Source organism: Tamandua tetradactyla, chromosome 4, assembly GCF_023851605.1.
Source record: "Tamandua tetradactyla isolate mTamTet1 chromosome 4, mTamTet1.pri, whole genome shotgun sequence".
In the NCBI taxonomy this organism is placed as follows: domain Eukaryota; kingdom Metazoa; phylum Chordata; class Mammalia; order Pilosa; family Myrmecophagidae; genus Tamandua; species Tamandua tetradactyla.
In genome coordinates this window covers 123,959,595-123,966,234 of record NC_135330.1, presented here as the reverse complement: position 1 = coordinate 123,966,234, position 6,640 = coordinate 123,959,595, and the positions used below count along the sequence as shown (strand labels likewise).

At 35.5% G+C, this 6,640-nt stretch overlaps 1 pseudogene; it reads left to right on the top strand.

The window, feature by feature from the left end:
• Positions 1-2,030: 2,030 nt before the first annotated feature.
• LOC143680486 (protein O-glucosyltransferase 3-like) overlaps positions 2,031-6,640 on the top strand; it is a 55,488-nt pseudogene continuing 50,878 nt past the window's right edge.

The following is a 6,640-nucleotide window of genomic DNA, read 5'->3' as shown; positions in this document are numbered from 1 at the left end:
TTTATTACAAATGAGTTAAACTCCTTGAAGCCTAATCAATAAGATGACTGATCAGGAATCAAGAGAAATAGTAAATTCTGTTGCCAAGTAAAAGAATAGAAAGTATCATATTTTCTGGGTGAGGATGGTTGAATTACAATTGTAATGCAGTAATACAATCACCAGCATCGATCACCATCTGCCAGTGATCAACTGTAATTTGTTTTCTGAAAACTCTGTAGAGTGAAAATTCCTCTGTGTTAAAAAGATAGAATACAGAAGTAGAACTGAAGAAGGTATTTGTGACAGTGGTTCTTTGTAAATAAAATTTCATGTGGTTTGGGATGCATTTAATTCTGGATTTTTAAGAAGTCCACAAATTAAGTGAAAGTTTAACTTTTTAATGTTCCATGAAAGGAGAAGCCACTGAATAAGATTATTGGTGGGGGACGGGGTTAATTCATTTGAGAAAGTGAACTGTTTTCAAATTTTTGAGCAAATTTTGCATACTGTTGGAAGGTAATATCTATTCTTCTCTCCACGTTTCCATGAGGAGGAATTTTCCTTAGCATGGCTTCTGGCATCTCTTTGTCCCTTTACTCGAGTTTCTCTAAAGAAGTAAACTGATTTACTGATTGGAAAACTCGGGAAGAATAACACGTAGGAGGCAGCCAGTCCAAGGATGACCTCAGCTGCCATGTCCCCACAGTCTCAGCACAGCAGAAAGTGATCTGCTCCTGCCTGGGAACCAAAGAGTGTGGGCAATTCTGACATTTAGAAGCAGGCTTACTGGGTTGTGTCCTCAACTGAAACAATTGTTGGTAATAAAATGATGTTTTGCTGTCCTTCTTTATTGTTTTACATTATTTTACAAATTAAACTATTTTAGGCGGTGAGGAAAAATGTTATTTATTGGACGCTGACTAGGACAAACCAACACATAGACAGTGTGTACTAATCACCCAGAATTTTGCTGCTCATTGAAAGACCTGGGAAACATTTTCATATCTGGTTAGTTATTAGGTTACATGATTTCTGTATGTAGCTAATAACAACAAAAATAAATGCATTTTCTAATATCTTGAATCCACATCAGTGTGCTTCTTGGAGCTGGTGCCCGGCGAGAGGAATTTGGCAGCTTGATATTTTCTATCTCTATGATCTGGGAAATTAAGAAAATGCCACTGTTCCAAGGCTCCATCTCTCAGAACTGTGGTTGCAATTTTAGAATATATGGCTAAAGTGAATGTCTGAACAAAGGTTGAATTTCAAAGTGAATAATGGATCAAAAACAGGTTTGAAATCAAATAACAGATTAAAGACAAGGCTTGTTTTCAAAAAAAGTGATATGAATGGCTACAGAAAGTGCTGTCAGATTTCCTCTAAGGTTTCAGAGGAACAATCATGTTTTTTTTTCCCCCAGACCTATGATTAGCTGATTCAATTCCCCTTTTCCCAGTAACTACAAAGATAATGTGCGTAGCTGCAATTGAAAAGAGGCAAAATAAACCTTAAATACAGATTGCACAGGGCATAAATTGAAAAGGAAAATTAGGATGGAAGGGGAGAGCTGGGAACCTTGAACTAGATATTTCAGGGATTTCTGCCTGAGCCTCTGCGTATATATGGTTCAATGACAATGCAAAGAGAAGGAAAGTAAAGAGAAGCTTAATGTATTGTTTAACAGTACCTGATATAAGAGAATAAATCTCCTGAAAACCATGTTTGTGCACAAACAGAACAACCAAATTTTTATCCTTTCTGCACTGCAGTCTATAATCTTTTATAAGGTAAAGGCCAAGCCTCATGGAGAGTTGAGGAAAAGGCAACAGAAATTAAAAGACTATGTATAATCCTATAGTTTAATGAGGGATATGAAAGCAATCCTATGCCAGGTAAGATTGTTTTAAACATTCTGAGCAAAATAAACTTGTACAAGCAGATTCAATGAGAATCAAAATCCATAAACTCAATGCAGAATCTCTGTTCTCATTGTGCCATGCAGCCAGATGCAGATCCAGGAAGATATGGCCAATTTCTTTCTTGTAATCATGCCAATCAGGAAAAAAAAAAGACGCATTACCAGAATTAACGCGCTGTATGACTTTGTGAATGCCCGTTCAAGCTGTCAGTCTTCTTGCCAGTACAACGGCAGCAGCATTAACCGACAGGAGTATGGACTTATTTCAAGCCCAGGTGTCGAACAATTTGAAATGCATGAGTTCCTTGTTGTGAAACAATCATTTCCTCTGAGGCTCATATTGTCCTCACCACTCCATGAACTATGCACATGGTGAATATGCATTTACTTGCTTTCCTACACACAAATTTCCGAAAGGACAAGAATATTGCTGTCTCCTGATCTCTTTACAAGTTCTTGCAGCAGGGATCAGAAGGCAAGCTGCAAGGATGGAAAAAAGGAACTGAATTTCAAAACTGTCCTAAAATATTCTAGAATGACGAAATCGCCAATAAGCATGTCACCGATCCAACAGATGGCCTCTGACTTAAAACAGACAAGTGCATCATTTAGTATTATTTAAGAAATCCCCCGCAATAGGTCTAAATTAAAAATTTTCAAGTAAGCACAATGGGAATTCCTAGGTAGCTTTTTCTAGGATTATTGACAGTTATTTCTTAGCTAATTCACTTCTTTTTGTCATTTTCCTCAGTGTCACAGATCAAAAGTGATTGTTTAAAAGTGATTATGAACAGTTCTTTTTTCTGTGTTTCATTTGATTTTAGTTGGAAGTGAGACTTGAAATAACTCCAGTTGCAATCTATATCTGTTAGTAGACCCCAATCTCTGCTCCCCCAGGTCAAATTAAAATGACAATTGTAGAGGTTCATGGGTCCCTAAAGGACGGATTTATTATTATTTCTTAATATTGTGCCAATATCTACAATAAGGATCCTAGAAGACTCAGTATGGTTATTTAAGCTGATTTTAACAATGTTATAAACAAGTTATAAATACATTTTGAAAATATAATCAACAATGCACAGTGTGTTGGAAGGATATATATAGGAAAATGTTTATAGCTGAAAATCATGGTTTATTTTTAACACAAATCAATCTATTAGATTGACCAGAATTTATAATATAAAATGACTGGGTTTATGGATAAAAATATGGGTTCTGCATTCAAGTGTCCTACCATCCAACACGCATCCTACAGCTCACAAACCAATATCCCCACCTTATAGGGTTACTATTATGTTAGCCCTGTTACAGTCACAAGGAAAATGGCTGGCACATAGAAAGTGACCAGCAAGTTTGAATATTATAATTAACATTATTTCACTCAAGTTGAAGACATACACATCTCCACCTCATTTAGGAAAATATAGGAAAAAATCTGAGTTTGCATAAGAACAAGAGATAGATATGTAAAGTCCCATCAAAATTCTCTTTAATGGTGGTGTAATTTTGATTAGAAAAAAAAATCATAGGGATATGACATTTTAGAAATAAAAAATAGTATAAATTAAAAAAAATAATCTACCTACCTTATGACCCCAGGCAGAAGGGATTTTAAAAATATGTGAACACACTTCCATATATAGGGATATATAAATAAAAGATGCCCCAAAGCCTTTTTTTTGGAATCTTAAGTTAAAAATTTGCCCATGAGATGAAACTCTGGAGTGAATGTTTTTCTAGTTAAGGTGTGAGCACTGTACCTTAATTATAGCAGGGAGAGTAGTGCTGGCCTCATGAATTTAATGAATATATTCTCTGGAAAAGCATTCTCCAATTGGAAAAAAAATAGATCTATGTTAAAAGGTACCTAGTCTTACTAAAATATGATACTAACAGAATTTTAAATGCAAATTAAGGTTGCATCTAAAATAAGGAACAATAAGCAACATATTTGCAAGCATAAAAAGAATTCTGAATTGTATCTGCAGCTTTGTTTGCAATTACAATACAAGAGTCATTTATCCCGTTATACAGGAGCTTGTGAGCTCTCTTAGCTCCTTATTGGTGTTATGAGACAAACACTGCTTCTAATATCTCATATTGTATGGGAAGCCTCTTCATAAAATATCTGCAATTTCCCCCTCCCCACAATTCAAGCTGTTCCTAATAGTGGGAGGAAATTGTTCTTCCTCTCCAAGCACATCATGGGTATTTCCATGAATCACTTCTTACACTATGTGGAATCATAATAGAAAAATAAATGTTGATCCTCCACCACCGATAGATTTTCTCTACCTTTTTAAAAATTCAAAGTTCTTCTGAAATATATTATAAAAGAGAAAATAAATGTCTGAGTTTTATAAGTTTGAGTATAATTTAATATTTGCATTTTAATAGTTCAATATGATCCATTCTCATCTAACACAAACTCTGCTGGATAAAGAAATATTTTATTGACTTTTGTTTAATGAAAGAAAGTCATTTCTTTCATTAAACATGTACAACCATGATGAGGTTGACAGCTGTCACTTTCTACTAATTATAACCTTTTAAGACAGATATATCCCTGACTGAGTCTGTGTGTGTCTTACTCCTTGCCATGAGTTTACATTTATGTTACGTGAAGAAAACGGGCTTCAATGGGAAGTTATCATTTTCTGATTGTTATCATTCTTACTAATGTGTTTTAAATATCACAGAGTTGGAATAAGGCCACTGGAAGGGCAGGGGATGCTCTTGTTCCCGCTGGTTAACACCTCTGCTAGGTCTCCTCCTCTCCACTCTTCGCCTCACTTCCATCAGCTGGTATTTTCTCAGTCACTGTGATTTGTAGGAACATCCACAGGACACTCAGTTTCCTTTAGACTCGGGAGAAGAGAGAGACGAGGATATTGCCCACACCTCTTTGCTCTGCTGTCATCCTTCCCACCCACAGGTAAAGTTTCTGTTCAGAGGAAAACAACTGCTACTTACAACAGCAGCAGGCAAAAATTCTCAAAAATAGCCAACTATACAAAGGCATCCAAGAAAGAAACAGTAACAACGTAAACTCAGCATTAACCACTGTCATGGTCAGGTTTATGTGTCAACTTGGTCAAGTGGTGGTACCTGCTTGTCTAGTTGGGCAAGTGCTGGCCTGTCTGTTGCAATGACGACATTTCATAGAATTTAATCATGATCATGTCAGCTGCATCCACAGCTGATTCCATTTGTAATCAGCCAAGGCAGGTGTCTTCTGCAATGAGTGAAGCTCAATCTCATCACTGGAAGCCTTATTTTCCAGAGAATATGTTCATTAATTCTCCTTTAAAAAGGAGGATTCAGAAGAGACAGGCTCTTCCTGCTTCGGCTGGTGAGCCTCTCCTGTGGAGTTCATCCAGACCCTCCCTTGGAATCATCGGCTTCACAGCCTGCCCTGCAGATTTTGGACTCTGCGTTCCGACGGTCACGTGAGACAGTTTTATAAATTCTATATTTGTGAGTGTTCCCTGTTGATTCTATTTCTCTAGAGAACCCTAACTAATACAACCACTCAATCCATTTAACAGTAAAACAAAAGAGTTTGGTGTAACAAGAAAAGTAAACCTGCTGAACATTCCTTGAAACAAAGTCTGAGATGTATCAGCAGGTGATCACACATTCTCTCTCAGATATCCATCAGGGGAGGTGATGTCATATCAAATGCTAAATGTGAAATGTTTATAAAATTGACCTAAGTAGATTAAGAAACATAGGTCACAGCTATTTATTTCACATTCTGCATTTATTCAGAAATAAAAACAAATTTTCATTAAGATCGAAAAGGAAAAATTGTAAATAAATCAACTGTGGATTTTTCACTTGTACCTGTCATTTTGCCTACACCAGCTCATGCTGAATTAATTTGTTCTTATCAACATGTGAGTGCCACATTGAATTGCAAGGGCTTAGGGTTCATTTCTCTGATACTACATCCTATGGTCAGATATGTTGTTTTTTAATCTCTATTTTGAAAATCAAGCAAAGGACAAAATACCGTGTACTTGTAACTTACAAATAAAAATGATGAAAGTTTGTCCAATGAGTAAATTGTCATTGCATGACTAGGAAACAACTAGGTATTTCATTCCACACACACACAATCTAGGATACAAATATCGCCATTATCAACATAGAAAATTATATACTTTCCAAACCAGGATCTTGAGCAAAATTTAAAATTCATAAAAATAACCAATAGGATGGACAAAGTACATACATTGTAAATCAATCATTAGGATAATCTGATTTTTTGATGTTTGAGATATAGTGATATTTTAAAGCATGCCATTTGGTTACTTTTCTGAAGTATGATGGGCAGGGAATGAACATGAAATTAATTTAATGGATATATATGGAGTAACTTTACTAAAAATGTAAATATATTCCTAAAACTTTAATTTCAAGCAAACTAGATAAACCTCAACTTCATCCAAATTGAAAAAAATTCACCTATTTTGGCAACTTGGCTTTTCAAAGTGATCTTTATAGTAATGGCTCTCAAATCTCAGTTATCACATAATAGTGTGATTTGGTCTCATAACTATAACCAGAAACATACATATCTATATATTTAATTTAATACCTATGAGTAATTTTAGAAGTCAGTGGCTATGTTACTATACTTTACAAAAGCCAATTCTAAACTAGAGATTCAAGACCTTATTGCTATGACTCTAGATGGCACTTTTGATAAAGTCTCAGCGATGACCATGGGAA